Source organism: Mesoplodon bidens, assembly GCF_964165515.1.
Source record: "Mesoplodon bidens genome assembly, chromosome: 4".
NCBI classification, from domain to species: domain Eukaryota; kingdom Metazoa; phylum Chordata; class Mammalia; order Artiodactyla; family Ziphiidae; genus Mesoplodon; species Mesoplodon bidens.
Window position 1 is genome coordinate 116,409,329 of NC_138160.1, and position 18,155 is coordinate 116,427,483.

General features: G+C 42.2%; 1 long non-coding RNA gene across 1 annotated transcript in view; it reads left to right on the forward strand.

Annotated features, from left to right (window-relative positions):
• The window catches only part of LOC308616706, a 252,155-nt gene that overhangs the window by 52,818 nt on the left and 181,182 nt on the right, over positions 1–18,155 (forward strand). The window contains exons 4-5 of the long non-coding RNA XR_014015745.1: positions 2,014–2,173; positions 5,288–5,337. This is a non-coding gene — a long non-coding RNA (uncharacterized lncRNA). The remainder of the gene's footprint in view (positions 1–2,013; positions 2,174–5,287; positions 5,338–18,155) is intronic.

Below are 18,155 nucleotides of genomic sequence, written 5' to 3' on the forward strand. Positions count from 1 at the left end.
GCAGGCCTGGCTGATATTATTGTCAGTTTTGTCCCTGCTCCCCTCAGCATCTCCACTGCCAGGTCCTGTGACAGGGCACGGTTAGGAACAAATGTCCCTGAGACCTCTGCTAGGACCCCTCAGCATGTCCTGTTGAAAATCACCCCTGCCATCTCCCTTGAGAACCCTTTTCCCCTGGAGCTGAACATTTACGGGCATTCCCTTCATTTTGAGGGCTTGCCTTTGGGGGAGAAATAACTCAGCAGCAGGTCAGACACACATCCAGAGATGGGACGGCAATGATCTCCACTCCCTGAGTGTGGGCCCAGGACGACTGAGTAACAGGAACACAAGAGGCAGTGCAAAGCCAGCGTTCAAGCAACTCAGGGTCAAAACCAGGGCTCATGCTTACTAGGATTTTACCTGCTAAGTACTGGGTGTGCTCCACTCCAATATAAACATCATCACAACCCAGTGAGGGCAGAATTGTCATATTCCTGATTTACAGTGAGAAAAGGGAGACTTAGTAAGCTTAGGCAATTTGCTCAAGGGCTCATAAACTGGTCAGTTTGATTCCTTCCTTTCTGTTCATAATCACTTTGATACAGTACCTAAAGCAGTGGCTCTCAGAGTCACCTGGAAGGCCCTATCCACAGAATTTTTGATTGAATAGGTCTGGGGTAGGCTTGAGAATTTGCATCTTTTAAATTGAAGTATAGCTGATTTACAGTGTTATGTTAGTTTCAGGTGTACAGCAAAGTGATTCAGTTGTACATATACATATATATGTGTGTATATATATCTATATCTATCTATCTATATATATATATCTGTTCTTTTCAGATTCTTTTCCCTTGTAGGTTACTACAAAATATTGAGTACAGTTCCCTGTGCTATACAGTAGATCCTTGTTGGTTATCTATTTTATATATAGTAGTGTGTACATGTTAATCCCAAACTCCTAATTTATCCCTCCCCTGTCCCTTTCCCCTTTGCTAACCATAAGTTTGTTTTCTGTGTCTGTGGGTCTATTTCTATTTTGTATATAAGTTCATTTGTATCATTTTTTTAGATTCCACATAAAAGTGATATCATATAGTATTTGTCTTTCTGACTTTTACTTCACTTAGTATGATAATCTCTTGGTCCATCCATGTTGCTGCAAATGGCATTATTTCATTGTTTTTTACGGCTGAGTAATATTCCATTGTATAAATATACCACATTTTCTTTATCCATTCATCAGTCGATGGTCATTTCCATTTTTAGCAAGTTCCCTGGTGACTTGGGAACTTTGAGAACCACTGCTCTGGAGGCTGCATGGCTTAATGAAGAGTTTACTCAAAACCGACCCAAGTGCATGGCAAAAGGGATTTGTTTCCTTCAATATGTATCATCTGGTGATGCCAGAGGGCTTCTTGAGCTGTAGCAGTAGCCGGCCCTGAACCTGACCCTCACCCTCAGGGCTGGCTCCCGTGGAGAGGACAGGGAGGTGGGCTCTGCACTGCTGAACATTTAAGGAGCCCAAACAGGGACTCCAGTTGGCTAACCCATCAGATGAGGACAGCACCACAGTGGTGGTCTTAAGGGTCTCTGTCTGGCCAGTGGGTGCTGAGCCAAGGGAGACGTCACCAGCCCTGAGCATGACCAGGGCAGCCAAAGTCTACTCCTCGTTTTGTCCAGACCACAAAAATCTGAGTCCCTGGGGGTTTGGTTTCAGTGTCTCAGGATCAAGAGGCAAAGCATACTTGCTCTGCCTGCAGCCCTGAGGGCAGGCAGCCTTCTCCCCACCCCTGCCCACCAGGAGACAATGACAGTTGGATGGAGGAAGAAAGGGAGGGGGAAGAGGCAGCTAGGTTGGGGGGAGGTGCTGAACGTGGGAGCTCAGAAGACCTGACCCCTTCTTATCTGAGGCACTGTCTGCTGAGGCCTGGCCAAGGTCAAGTTGCAGGTGGTGGCAAGAGATTTAAATTCACAGTAAAAGAACAGTAACCATCCTTTCCTGTGTGGCTGTTTCTCTGTGCTCTGCTTCAGGTCGGGCTGACCCTGGGCTCTTCATGTGGACAGACAGTCCAAATGCAGCTATACTGTGTGTGCAAGGAGCCATCCAGCTGGCAGACACACTTTCCCATGCCTCCCATGCCTCCACACTTTGGATCTTCCTTATGGGAGCAGTGCAAAATCAAGGAAGCAGGTAATTTGTAGGAGCTCTGTCTAAAAGCCTGTGTTGAAAATTCATTGCTCTGCAGCAGCTACTTGGTACTCTTCTGGGGTCACATGTCAGCACAGGGATGGGGGACATTTGTGGGTCACATGGCAATATCCAATGGCAAGATAGAAACGGTTTTCAAAAAAAAAGGTCTTAGTATATAGAACATGACCTTACAGGAAGCCGGCCATGTAAATTAGGAAGCAGAAGTCACAGTTCTATTTGTTTTGTGTCTATTTAAGATTCACAAAATTTTAAAAGGTAAATACAAAGCAAAACAAAACAAAAAAGGAAGAAAAGCCAAGGAGAAAAACTATTGGGTTGGCCAAGAATTTCATTCGGGTTTTTCCATAAGATGTTACAGAAAAACCTGAACAAACTTTTTAGCCAACCCGATGTACATGTACGTGTGTGTGTGTATGTGTGTGTGTGTGTGTGTTTCTGTCTGTCTATGGAGTTGCATCTCCAGCTGCTCAGATCATGCACAGCATGTGATTACCCAGATGAAGGGAAACACTGGTGAAGAAGGACAAAGACACAGTTTTAAATCTACAGAAAGCAAAAGAGAGGTTGGGGCCCTACAAGAAGAGACATCAGCACCCACACCGAGTTCTCCCTGTCCGGCTTGGCGTGAGCCCAGGGGAAAAGCTAGAGTCTGGATTTCCTAGGCTGCCAAGAGACTGTGAAGGAGCAAAAAGATACTACCAGTTCACTGCCCTGATCGGCTTCTTAGATTAATAGTTCTCAGTCTTAACTGAATATCAGGATTATCTGAGGAGAATTTAAAAATCTTAATGTCAGGCAACACCCCAGACCAGTAAGTGAATGTTGCTGAGAACCTCGCATCAAAGATTTAAAAAACCTGAGTGATTCCGTGGGCAGCCAAGGCTGATAATCCCTGCTCTGGAACACTCTTGTTGACTTTAAATTTCTTAGATTATTGGCAGATTTTGATAATCTGCTTTATGCTCATCATCCATGCAGTCAGTTAAGACCTGGCTCCAAATTCTTCTCATTGCCTGTCTTTGATACTCTGTATCCTTATTTACTTGCATTGATTTAAAAATGAGCATGAACTGGAGACAAGTAATTAATTCATACTTAAAAAAAAAGAGCGAACAAAATTGTGAAAGTATTTCCCACCCCTCCCACATCCTATCTAACTTCTTGAGCCACAAACGCCTTTGCAAAATAAAACTTCAGGCCTAAAAAACCCAGCAAGCCAAATATTTCTTTTCCCATTTTCAATCAGTTCCTTGATTTTATCTCTAGCCAAAAAAACCCAAACAACAAAGCACCTTTTTGGAAGATCTGCTACCTCTTCAAGTAACTTTTTTTTTGGTACATGTGATAATGTGGTAATTCTGAACTTTTTCTAATAAAAATTATGCCAGACAGACAGGTCTCAGATAATTTTTCCCACTTTACCACCATTCTCTTGTCCTTTTTTTTTTTTTTTTTTTTTGTAGTACGCGGGCCTCTCACTGCTGTGGCCTCTCCCGTTGCAGAGCACAGGCTCCGGACGCGTAGGCTCAGCGGCCATGGCTCATGGGCCCAGCTGCTCCGCGGCATGTGGGATCCTCCCGGACCGGGGCACGAAGCCGTGTGCCCTGCATCGGCAGGCGGACTCTCAACCACTGCGCCACCAGGGAAGCCCCACTTGTCCTATTTTTTAAAAAATGCTTTTAGAAGTGCCTCTTCCAATCAAAGGACGGCCATTTATTTCAAGATCTATAAATAGCTTTGTTTTTTTTAAGATTCTTCTAGCCTGTTGTATTCCTCTGCTCTCTGCAGTGTTCAATTTCTTCCCAGTTTTTTTTATACCTACACAGCCTGAAAAATATTTCCCTGTGGGGAAAGTATGACAAATGCTCTAAAACAAAAGCGACCATGCCAAATGCTCAGAGAGTGCTTAATAATCAATGAACGAATGGAAAAATAGCAAAGTGTCTTTCTAGTCCAGGTATAGATTTCAGCACTAGGAATCACCACACATTCCTAGGTAAATATATATGTCACAGTTCTGGAGAAATACCTAGAGAAAACTGTGCTGTTAGAAACTTTGCCAGCGGCCACTACCATAAGCCATTAGATAGACTGACTGTCCAATCTCTGCTTTCATCTCTGCTCTGAATCTCTAATGCATCTTGGGGAGAACCTGCTTGGATTCAGAACGAAAGGAAAAGAACTGAGATCATTTGGTGACTTAGGGACTTTGTTTATTGCCACTTGAGATAATCAAATTATCTTTATTTTTATCTCAATCAATTCATCTAATTTCTGCATTCATGTTTTTGTCTTGTTCCTATCTTTTAAACCATGCATCCTTCAGTATGACACACTTAGCCATGCTTCCAGGTTGTCAACCACCTAATCTTTAGGAGTAGCTAATGATTGAGCAAAGTGTTTTGTTTCAGGATTTAAATCAAATATGTCTAAAAGATATGTTCCGTATGTCTAAAAGAAAATCGACCACCAGGAATCACGCTCAAATCTTTAATGGACCCAGCTTGTCTCCTCCCCAGTCCAGGGTTTGATGGTCCATGGAAAAGACCCTAGATTTTGGGAAGACTTGTTTTTCAGTCTGTTCTCTGCTCTTTCCAAAGATGTATTACTTTTTCAAAGGGGAGTAAAAGTGCATTGTTTGGAAATTTAGTTCTTGTTTTGGCTAATAGGGTGGGGTTGGTTATTTATCTGATTGTATTAATTGTTGACCTGCCCCATGATGACCAGTCTTAAGGAGACTAATCAGTTTGGAGAGAACACAGATAAAAACAGACACAAGATTCATCAGCCCTCTCTCAGCCAGACTGTCCCAATATGCCGCTCTTTCACAAGCCCTGTATTTCCAAAGCAGAATTCTTTGGAATTCCCAATTCTGAGAAAAATGAATCAAGAAGTCAGGAAAAGGGGAAACAAGTATTAGAAATCTCCTTTGAGAATTAAAGCTTAACAAGTTGTAGAGACTTTACTGGTCGGAAGGAATCCACTGACTTCAAGTTGAAAGCAAGAGCAGAGAAGCTGATAAGGGGAGTGAAAGTTTGAGGGGGACATTTCTGGGAACCTAGTCATTGACAATCTCATCCATTCCTCTTGTAGCTTTTGCCATGCTTGTAAGTGGGTGACCCTGCACCTGTCTGCTGCTAATGGTGAGTCATTCTTGCAAATAAAATAAATATTAATAAGATATACATAGTATACTTTCTACAAATCCTGTGAGTGATGTTCCAAGAAGTAATAAGTTTTGCAAACAAATGAAGTCCTTAAATTGGCAATTTTAACATGTGATTCTGTGTCATGTCATTACTCTTCCTGGGAGATCTGAATGCTACATTATTGGAACGCTATCTTATAATGTTTGCTTGTGTTTATCCAGAATGTGAATATTGCTATAAGCTACAGTTCTTCGTAATGACATTAAACTTAAAATTTCTTATTCTTCTTATTTATTCTTATATATCAAACAAATTTTCAGATTACCATAATATGGATTGAGTATAAAGAGTCTTAGAAGTGTTTTAAGAAAAACTTATGATTTCAGAAATTCCAGAGAATTCCTGAGAGTTCTCCCTTGCCCTCAACTATATCTCCTAAATTTCTCTTAGAGTCTGGTGCCATATCTATGCCCCTGACCTGAGCTGCCATCCCCTTTGGAGAGACCTCATAGAAACACAAGTGTGTCCATTTCATCCCCTCACATAAGACATTTTAATGGCTGCCCACATTAAAAGGTATTCAATCTCATTAGCAACTTGAGAAATGAAAATTGCAATCACAATTAGAGATCAGTACATACCTATCGTCATGGCACAAAATGAAAAGTCACAGCTCCATGAGGCAGGAACAGTATTTGTTTTTGCTCACCATTTTATTTATAAGTTTAGCACAGTGCCAGACATATATAGCTCAGTGCCCCTCTGTAGATGGATGAACGGGTGGATAAATGAATGAGAATGGACACACCAGAGCTTCATGCTATATATTGCACACGGCATCACCCAGACACCTGGCCAAATAGAAGGTCCTTTGGGTATTGCCCCAAGTGGCTTTTTTCTCTGAGGCTGACAGTCAAGGTCCCTTCATTTATCCACAATGCCTTCTCCTATCACAGTGGAGAAATTGATTCTTTTGAGCCCAAGTTTTCCCATTTTGAACACAGGCCTGGTATTTCCTTCCTTCTGAAAATTTATCAAGCTGTATCAAATTATATAAAAATCCATTCCAACATAGCCTAACATCAGTGACACTATTTCCTCATGTTTTGCCGAACTGTGGTGAGAAACAAATGGGGTAATGCACATAAAATTTCTCCATAAGGCACAAGGCATCATGCAGAATTAGTATCCAGCATGATTAAGTCAACTTGCCTCCAATCACAACCCTGTCCACCTGAGCTTACACCACAGGGCCTGGGCTTAGCCTTGAGCCCACCTGGAGAGATCCTCTGTCTGTCTGGAAACCCCTTCTTTTCTGGCTCTCTCTAACCTGCTTTGGGTGCCTAATATTCGAGAACCTAACTTCATTAATCAAGGTCCTCATTCTCTCTGGACAAAAATGGATTGTAGAATGAAACCCACTTGGCTTTGGGGCTTAGAATTTCCTTGACCCTTGACCAGTTTCTTAACATTTCTGAACCTCAGTTTCTACATCTGTAAAACGGGAATGATAATCTCTCCTTAACAAGGACGTTTTTGAGAACTGAATAAAGCTGTGTGCTCAAAGTAGCATTCTTACTGTCTGGTTCACAATGAGTGTAAGATATACATTAGTTCACCTCCATTTCCCTCTGAGTGATCTCAACTAATTGAAGAGCTCATCTTCACTAATAGAAGAGGGCAAAAATGCAGGGTTTGGTATGACAAAAGGTGGAAATATCAGGTTGGGTAAGGTAGCTTTCAGTTCCTTAATAAAGCAGAGGGTGAGAGATTTCATCACACAGAAGCCCTCCAGCCTCTCCTAGTGGTCACTGAACCACTGGAATACATAAGAGCTCACCTGCTGAGCAAAGACCTTTGTCTGAAAGTATGTTCTAGAAGCATGATGGTTTTATAGGTCTCAAAATCATGGCTAGCTGGAACTTGCCCATCCTAAGTTTGAGTGGGCCACTTCAACACATTCTGGGAACCATGCCAGCAACAACTGAATACCAGTTGGTCGCCCCCAAATCACTTACTCCCTAAACCTGGACTTTTAGTCTAAGGAATTATTACCTTGGACCAAGACTTGCAATAGGATGCCCTTGTCATTGGCTTGTAGTCATTTAAGACCACCCCTTGCTGCACCTTCCTCTGTGCACCTACGCACTGAGTAGGCTGGGTCTGCACAAAGGACCCTCCCCAATCTTGTACTCTGTCAATCAATAGTGTAAACCTTTGCACATGGAAACTTATACCTCAGGATCAGGGAATGTTTCCCTTGGTTTTGAATCAAAATAATTCCTGCTGTATTGTAAGTATGTTTTTGTTGTTGTTGTTCTAAACAGAGAAGGAAGAGCTTTTCACTGTTACCAGCTCCCAGAAACATCTTTCCTCTGGCTTCTGATTTCTTGCTGCCCACTCACACTGAGGTTCCAGGCCTCAGCTCTGTGACAACCAGGGTGCTGGCTGTTGGCACCATGGATGTCGCGTCATCCCTGAAATGCTTTGGTTCTGTGTCCTTTCTCCGTTGCTTTCACACAGACAAGGATTTGGTGCACAATATGCAAGTTTGCCTATTTCCACTCTGACTCAATACAGGCGTTGAACCTGAAGGGACTGTAATCAGACACAAAAGGCTCTTAAATATAATCACCTCATGTTGGGGATCCCCTAGCAGAGTCCCGATTTCAAATATTACATTCTATTTCCAAATCAGGAGTTTTAAATTTCTATTGTGAAAGCAGTCACTTCGGTGAAGATTAAGAGCAGGAAAATGGTTGTGAAATTGACCTGTCAGACATGTAAGTGATGAAGAGAGTCCATGTGTAGTAGTCAGGGCAGAATCAACCTAGACAAGAAGGAAGTATGCATTTTAGCAAGAGGCTTTTTTCACTGTGGGAACCCACAACAGCAGGATGTGCATTTTTAATTGAGTGTGGTTTTACTGCCCTCCAGTGTCTCAGAGTGTTAAGGACATATTGAACCTAAAAATGCCTTCTCACCACTGGCTATGGATTTTATAGTCACTGAAAAAATATTAGAACTCAGTGAAAAAACCATTAGAGATAGTCTAGTGAAATCATCAGCCTTTGTATAGGTGGAAAACTGGGGGCCAGAGAGGAAAGGCAGGCTCAACCTGCCAAAATTAGAGGCAGCATAGCAAGGATTCATCATCTCATTCATTCATTTGTTCATTCATACATTCATTCACTTGTAGCGTGTGTTCCTTTTCTTGTATAATATTGGAAAAAATAAATTGTATTCTTTGTTCCCTACATTATATCACTTTCTCTGAAGTCCCTGAGGACTCCAGAGCCAGAGTTCTTAATTCAAACTTTGTCCCTCAACTCCTTTATATCCCTTAGGAGAGAGGAAAGCCTGGGTCCTTGTCACTCACAACTCTGTTCCAACTACTTTACAGAGTTTGGCACAAGTTAGGTGTTAAATCAGTATTCATTGAAGCAATCAACCAACTAATGAATGGAAGGATAATTTGTTGCAATATTAATTGTGGTGTTTTTGTTGTTCTCATTGCTATAAGTATGTAAGCATTTCATTGAAAGAGCAGAATTTAACAGGATACCAGCATCAAAGAATACTCTCTCCCAGTTACTGTACTTTTATACCTGCTTGGTGGGCTAGTTTTTTTTTTTTTTTTTCCCTTCACACATTGCTTAAATTTAGGTTGGGTCTTATGACGTTTGTGGTGGCTTTCAGATATAAAAATGACCTCTGGTCACTTTTAAACACAGTGATTTAATTTTCCAATCACTTGAAGGTGGAATTCTCCACTGTTCTAGTACTAACCTTAGACGTGGGGAGAGGATCATGATGAGATACCATTTATGCTATCAAACTGACAAAGATAAAAGCATGTTGTAGTGAATTTCTGCTTCTCGAAATATCTGACTAACGTATTTCAGGCCAACCCTTTTCCCACAATTAAAAAGTCTGAAAAGAAATTTGAGAAAAATTTGCTGACGATATTAGAAGAGAGTTATAAAAACAAGTGAAACTTGAGAGATTCAAGATTTTTAAGACATAGGAAGCCCAGAGAGGTGACCTAACGTTTGCAAAGGCTCCTTGCATGAAACAATTAGAAATTGGAAAGCCGTGACAAAGACCAAAAAGATGAGCAGAACACAGTAGGTGAGAAGCTGAGAATCTGAGCAGAGATTTTATCTGTCTCATAGGGTTGGGGGGAAATTGGAATTCAGGGCTTGCCATAGATAGGGGGCCCTGGTAAATATCCCAGAGTTTCAGTCTTGACCTCCTTACCCCTGAGGACTTCACAATGGGTTAGGCTACCTCCACAAAGAATGAAGCTTAATCCATAACTGCATTAAGATGATTTGCCCCCAGGCTAGCTGCCTGCTGGGAGTAACAGTAAATCCTCTCTGGAGGAGAACACTATCCACAGCCTCAAATGATCTCTATAGTTGTTTAAATGCACAAACCTCATACTCAGTCAAAATTAACCAGCCATAACAGAAAATAAGATATCACCCAAAATAAAATCAACTAAACAATAGAAACAGACTCATGGGAGATTCAGATATGGAGTTATCAGACAGGCACTTTAATAGGGCCATGAGTCATGTGTTCAAAGAGTTAAAAAAACAAATGGAGACTTACAGTAGAAAACCATAAAACATAAAAAGAAAAGAATAGAAATTTAAGAAATAAAAAATACAATAACTGAAATAAAGATTTGATATAGTTAAGGATAGTTAATAAACCAGAACATAGATCAGAAGAACATATCAATACTGAAGCACAGAGAGACAAAATAATGTCAAATACACAAAAGAGCATAGGAAACATACATATAATTCGAGTCCCAAAAATTGGGATGGTAAAGAATGGACCAGAAGCAATATTTGAAGAGTTAACGGCTGAGAATTTTCCAAAACTGATGAAAGAAATCAAGCCACATATTCCAGAAGCTCTGTAAACACAAAATAAGATAAATACAATGAAAACCACACCTAAGTACATCATATTAAGTCTCATTAAAAAAAAGCAAAGGCAGGCTTCCCTGGTGGCGCAGTGGTTGAGAGTCCGCCTGCCGATGCAAGGGACATGGGTTCGTGCCCCGGTCCGGAGAGATCCCACATGCCGCGGGGTGGCTGTGCCCGTGAGCCATGGCCACTGAGCCTGCGCATCCGGAGCCTGTGCTCCGCAACGGGAGAGTCCACAACAGTGAGAGGCCCGCATACTGCAAAAAAAAAAAAAAAAAAAAAAAGGCAAAGTGTCTGGGAACAGTGTGAAAAAAAGCATGCACAAATAAATTGTGATAGATTCACACTATGGAATGTTATACAGCAGTAGGGATGAACAATTTATAATTACTTGCAAGAACATTTTAAAATCTCTAAGCATAACACTGAGCAAAGAAGACAGACACAAAAAGGCATACATATATATATATATATTTAAATAAATTTATTTATTTATCTTTGACTGTGTTGGGTCTTCGTTGCTGCACGTGGGCTTTCTCTAGCTGCGGTGAGTGGGGGCTACTCTTCATTGGGGTGTGTGGGCTTCTCATTGCGGTGGCATCTCTTTGTTGTGGAGCACAAGCTTTAGGCGCATGGGCTTCAGTAGTTGTGGCATGAGGGCTCAGTAGTTGTGGCTCAACAGGCTCTAGAGCACAGGCTCAGTAGTTGTGGCGCACAGGCTTCGTTGCTCCGCAGCATTTGGGATCTTCCCGGACGAGGGCTTGAACCCGTGTCTCCTGCACTGGCAGGTGTATTCTTAACCACTGTGCCACCAGGGAAGTCCCCAAAGGGCATATATTTTTGAGTCCATAAAAATCTTAAAGTACAAAAGAGAATCAAAATCAGCATAGATTTATAGTGAATGAAATCAGAACAGAGGTTAACTTTGGAGGGATAATAGTAATGGGAGTATGAGCGGTAAAATGTGGTTCAATCTATAAAAAGGTTTCATTAAGCTATAACCATAATACTGCCTTGTGATATTTAAATATATGTGAATATACAGACCCTCTTATATATGTATACATATTTATTAAAATATTTTAATATATAAAACATATTAGAAAATTATAATGCATGCATATTAAAGTAAACAACAACAGTATCCATAGGCAGGACAGAGTTAAACTGGAGATTAAATATTCTAAGGTCTTTGTATTGTCCAAGAAGTATAAAAAATAACCAATCTGTATAAAAAAATACCAAGCTATGTTTTAATATTTAGAATGATAAATAAAAGACTAGTAAAAAATATATACGGCTAATAAGCAAATGGAGGAGAAAAATAAAATAAAAAGAATTATCCTAAAGAGAAACTAAGACAAAAGAGGAAAAAAAAGATTGTAGAACAGATGGAATAAATAGACAACACAGAAAGATAGCAGATTTAAATCCAAGTATGTCAGCAATCATGTTAAATATGAATAAACTAAATATGTCAATTAAATGACAAAGATTGTCAGACTGGACGAAAACTTTTTTAAAAACTATTTGTCACTTACATGAGACACACTTTAATATATAAGGATAAAGAAAGATTCAAAGTAAAAAGATGAAAAAAGAAAGACTCTGTAAGCAGTATTGCTATGGTCTGAATGTTTGTGGCCCTCAAAATTGATAGGTTGAAATCCTAACTCCCAAGGGTGATGGTACAAGGAGGTGGGAGCCTTTGGGAGGTGATTAGATCAGGAGGGTGGAGTCCTCATGAATGAGATTAGTGACCTTATAAATGAGGCTCCAGAAAGATCCCTCACCCCTTCAACCATGTGAGGTCACAGTGACCTTGAGAAGTCTGTGACCTGGAAGAGGGCCCTCGTTCAACCCTGCCGGCTCCCCAATCTCAGCCTTTAACCTCCAGAACTGTAAGCAGTAAATTTCTGCTGTTTTTAAGCCATCCGGTCTGTGATATTTTGTTATAGAAGCCTGAATGGACTAAGGCAAGTATGCAGAAGAAAAGCTTGTATATCAATACTAATATCAGACAAATTAGATTTTAAGGCAAAAAGCACTGCTAAAGATCAAGAGATATAGTGATAAAAGTTTCAATTAACTAGGAAGGTTGTGATGGTTAATTTTTTTTTTTTATTTTGCGGTACGCGGGCCTCTCACTGTTGTGGCCTCTCCCGTTGTGGAGCACAGGCTCCGGACGCGCAGGCTTAGTGGCCATGGCTCACGGGCCCAGCTGCTCTGCGGCATGTGAGATCTTTCCAGACCAGGGCACGAACCCGCGTCCCCTGCATCGGCAGGCGGACTCTCAACCACTGCACCACCAGGGAAGCCCATGATGGTTAATTTTTATGTGTCACCTTGACTAGGTACAGTACCCAGATATTTATTCAAACATTATTCTAGATGTTTCTGTAAAGGTAATTTTTAGATGAGAGTAAGCGTTAAATCAGTAGCTTTTGAGTAAAACAGCTTACCCCTTATAATGTGAGTGGGCCTTATCCAATCAGTTGAAGGCCCTGTTAGAAGACTGACCTCTCCAGAAGAACAGGGGATTTCTGCCAGTAGAGACCCTTTGGACTCTTCCCTGGGTCTCCAGCTGCCAGCCTACCCTGCAGATCTTGGACTTGCCAGTCTCTACAGTCATATATATGTATATATGTCAGAGATGATCAAATATATATGCATGTAAAACTGCTTACTGAGTTTGTGCCTTGATCGAGCCTCCAAGATATCGTTTTACTACCTTGTAATGTTGGTAGTTAGGATATTCCCATTTATAGGCACAAAAACAGTACTAAATGGTTACATAACTTGCTGAAGGACACACACCTACTAATTATTAGGATCAGATCAAAACCCACATCTTTCTGACACCGAACTCATTTTCTCTTCCCGTTGATTCGTCTCCTCTTTTTAATAATCTTACTAATTTGGTCTGGCCTGTTCCCCCCTTTTGAAGAAGGAGATGATGACTTGATTTTCTATCCCGATAGACCCATAGCACAGCACCCGTGGAGCTCGCTTGGGGGCCCCTGTCTTTCCACACAGGCTGCCCTGCCGACTCCCTGCCTTTGCTCGCAGTTCTCTCTGCCAAGTGCACACCTAACACTTTCAGGGCACTATCACTCTCCAAGTGACAGATCTTAATGCTCCTAATTGTCACCCATTATATCATCATTATTTTTTCTGTGGAATTAAAATCCTTTTCATGAAAGGGCAAAAAAAGTTCATCTGCCTTACAGCATATCCCAAACTTCTCTATTGGAATAGTTAGTTCTTTAACATTTCCAGCTCTGGCTCCAGAGTGACTTTCATTATCTTTCCCCTTGGCAGTTTGTGGGAAGGATGTTGCAGTCACACAGTAACCTCTCATGTCAGTGTCTTCCTTTTAAAATGAAAGCTGCTAAACCGTGAGTCCTAGAGGGTAGAGGGTATATCTTAGTACCCTCTGTGTGCCTGGTGCCATGCCTGACACATATATCATAAGTGATCATTACATGCTTACCAAATAAGTTATTGGCCCTTCATCATTCCTTTTTTCAAGCACATTTGAATCCTCTGCCTTCAAATATGTGGGGTGGTCCTCAAGCTTGATAGAACTAGAGAAAAACAAATTTAAAAAGATATAGGTGGGAATTTATGTCCCATTTTACAGGTGGCAAAACGGAGGCATGAGGTACTGAGATGCTGAAGCCAAGAGCTACACAGCAGAACCACAGCAGAGGCAAAGCCAGTCAGAGATGATCAAATACCTTTCCTCTCTGCATCCTTCTGCCTGGACCCCTCCCAGTCTCTTGGGTTGGTTCACTCTTTCTTTTCTTTTTTCTGTTGTTACCATTGCAGAAGTTCCTCCTCTCTTAAACCAGTGTAGAAATTACTGGCAGCATAAGGTCAGTGAGGTATAAACCCTTCTTCGTCAACATCAGAGCAGGGACCAAAGGCAAGCACTGTGAAATTCCTTCCCATCTAAGCTTCCAAGGCAGCATCTTTGACCCGTAGGTCAAAAGAGAGTGGCTCAGGTCACATTCTGTGGCCATTGTTTGCTGGCCTGTTAGTTTCCCCATGGGGTGGCTGGAGGCTCCTGGAGAGACAGTGAGGAGTCATCAGGGGGAGAGTTCAGACCCTGGAGTTACAGCCCAGCTCTGGGGGCTTGGCTATGTGCTCATTCAGTAAACACTGACTGACAGGCACCATGCTGCCACTGGGGGATGTTATGGTAACAAGATAAGCATGGTCCCTGCTTCATGGAGCCTTCAGGGTTACATCTAGAAGATAGGCATTTGATGAATGAATAAAAACATGGCTAATATTTATAAGTGCTTACTATGTGCCAGACACTGTGCAGTTTCATGCATCATTTGAATAGGAGCCAGTAGGCAGCAGAGCTAAAGATTCAAAGCACATCCATTTCTGTCTGACTCTAAGGCCCAAACTGATGAAAAGAGAGGATATAGAAAATACTGAGTAAAATGTCTAGCACTTGGAGAGCATCCTGGTAGAACGGAATGAATCTGGATTTGAGTCAGAAGGTTAGGGCTTGTATCCTGCATCTGCCCCCTCTGTGATGATGGACCACAGGGGTGAGGCCACATCAAGGGAGATGAAGCTCCCTGAGGTAGGGCCAAGCAGGTTCACTACCTTGCCCTTAGCAGCTGGCAAAGAGAAGGTGCTAGAGTTCAATTACATTGGCCTGACTTAAAATATCTTGGGATGCTACAACATGGATGAACCTTGAAAACATTGTGCTAAATAAAATAAAGCAGACACAAAAGGACAAATATTGTGTGACTCCACTTAGATGAGGTATTTAGAATAGTCACATACATAAAGAAAACAAAGTAGAATAGAGATTACTAGGGGGTGGAGAAGAGGTTTAGTCTTTAATGGTTACCGAGTTTCTGTTTGGGATGATTAAGAAACTCTGGACGTAGATAGTGGTGATGGTTGCACATTGTGAATGTACTTAATGCCAGTGAACTGTTCCCTTTAAAAATGGTTTAAAATGGTAAGTTTTATGGTATGTATATTTACCACAGTAAAAAGTAATATTTTTTAAATTAAAAAAGTAAATATCCTGGGAAACCAAGCACGGTCACAAGAGCTTAGAAAATAGTCAGAGGGGACAGACCTGCAAGGTACAAATGGAGAAATCATTTCTTGATGATATGCTGTGGCTGATTACTTACTGATGCTGATTCTCAGCACTAATAATACCTTCCCGTGTACTCTGTGTACTCCACTACCACCAGAATAGAAGTGATTATTTCTCTTTTGCACAGAAGAGGAGCGCTTAAGTGCTTTCCTGTCAGCTTCACGCTGGTAGAGTCTGGCCTTGAACTTAGGTCCTTGAACTCGGATGTCAGCATCCCAGCAGGCTCCTCCTCGGGAAAGCAGCCTCAGTCCAAGCAGACCTTGATTGGGGTGGACTAACAGCTGTCATTTGAAGATGAGTTTTAATGAGATTCCAAGGTTTCCTGGACCTGAAGACTGAGTTTACTCTAGAAGCAGTCACAATTAAGATAACAGGAAAGCTCTAACCAAATCCATATGCTCTCTGGGCCAATCAGATCTTCTGCTAACAAGAACTCTATACAAATAATGGTGCACATGAAATGGGATTCCTTTTGAGCTAAGGAGGAAGGCTAGCTTTTCTCCAGTGGTCCAGTCCTCAGCTGTACCTTCTCCATCCCAGGGGAGTGGATGAGTGTGTGAGGCTAGGCAGGTGCCCTTCCTTCTAATGCAGCATCTGACCATTGCCCTAATACAGCGCTTCTCCAGAAGTGGCCATATGTCACGAGGGGCAAATTTTCCCCCAGTTGAGAACCACTGCCCTAAGGGAAGACCTCTATGGGGAGGGATTGATTCATTCAGGTACTCAGCCCTCCTTGGTACGCTAGTCTTTTCTCCTGCCCCTGCCTGCTCAGTGCTGCTGAGCCTATAATTCAGGAATGGTGCATGCTGAATTAAAGAAGGGAGCAATTCCAATCCCGGACTCGCCCCACATCTCCCTTTTATTGTATGTGGAAGGCCCTGTGGGAGCTATAAGACATTTGCAGTGTGTTATTCAGTGATGTAAGTGAATGAAGAAATTAAATAGATGTTACAAGTGGTTGATGAGGGCCCAGGCCCCGGATAGGCCACTAAAGGGAATCTTGTGGTCCCAGTTCTTGAATAACCTACCAGAAATGTCTCAGTGAAGGGACTTGGCAGGTGTGTCTCAGTGCAGCTGGCCACACACGTGCTGGAATGCCTCTTCCGTGGGAAACGGACTTTGCAGACTCCCAGACTGGGGATGCTCCAGCCTGTCCTTGGGGGTTGGTGTGTATGAGAGTCACCTCAACGCATCAGAAAGCCACCCTGCCCACCCCCACCCCCCACCCCTGTGAGGACAAAACAGTAGAGCTGTTAACAGCAGGTCACAACAAAGTCACAGGCAGAGAGCAAGACAGTGTTTAGCCCATTATGAACTTTCAGTAACTGCTGGTCAGGACTTTTCTTCTGGATAATACAAAGGAGGCATCAGGTTCTCTGCCAGATAAGAGAGGACCTACTCCCTGTTAGTCACAGTCTCATAAAACAAAGGTCAGCAATTTCTGAACAAATTCGATTTTAGAGTAACATTTTCTGCTTACTGGTTTTGTTCATTTTAGACTCTTTTAAAATGAATGATAAATGTAATATTTATTACAGAAAAAGTAACTATGTACAAAGAAGTGCAATGGCACAGAAGATAATTCACAATAATCCTACTGCCAAAGAGAGTGCAGCAAACAATTTTGACACTTTTATCATAATTTTGTCAAGGCTTTTTTTCTTCCATGATTTTTATTTATTTTATTATAAATTTATTTATTTATTTTCGGCTGCATTGGGTCTTCGTTGCTGCGCACAGGCTTTCTCTAGTTGTGGTGAGCAGGGGCTACTCTTCGTTGCAGTGCACGGGCTTCTCATGGCAGTGGCTTCTCTTGTTGCGGAGCACGGGCTGTAGGCACGCGGGCTTCAGTCGTTGTGGTGCACGGGCTTAGTTGCTCCGCGGCATGTGGGATCTTCCCGGACCAGGGCTCGAACCCATGTCCCCTGCATTGGCAGGTGGATTCTTAACCACTGTGCCACCAGGGAAGTCCTATTTTTATTTTTAGAAGTAATGTGTCGTATTACAGTCCCAGCAAAAAATAAGTGATACTTGAAGAGAGTTTAGTAAAGTTGCTGTTAATAAGGGTGTGGGCAGGGTGTAAGGAAACCGCAAGAGATGGTGCAGCACCCACCCCAGGGTCTAGTGACAGGGAGGTGCCATCTCCACCCCCAGCCTAAAGAGGATGGGGGAGAAACAGTGATCACACCCAAGACAAAGAGTGAGCTGGAAGGCTGCGTCAGGGGAGGACCCCTTGAGAAGAAGAGGGGTGATGGGGCATCACAGGAAGGGAGTAAATACCTTGTCCTCCAGCTTCTGCCTCCCTGCAGGGGCCCCAGAAACCAGTCAGCACGGTTGCAGAAGCACATGCCAGGGTGGGCAAGGGTAGAGGGCCAATCTGGAGGAGCAGACAGACCTCCAGCCCAAACAGGAGCACGTTCCTGTGGTCTAATATTCAAACGTTATGGATAAAGCTACCCCTCTCCACAAAGAGGTGACCATTGGTTTAAGTGTGGTCCAGATCCTTCAGACATTTTTCTAGGTAGTTAACTGTATACTATATGCCATCATAAAATGTGCAGGTTTGTTCTGTGTATATGTGGGGCGGGGGTTATAAATGGTGTGATGCTGGTATTGTTAGACGACCTGCCTTTTCACTCAACAGTATATCCTAGACTCTTTCTGTGTCAGCTCGTGTAGAGCTAACATGTTATTTTAACCTGCTGCAAGGTGTTCCCCAGTGTGGTCCA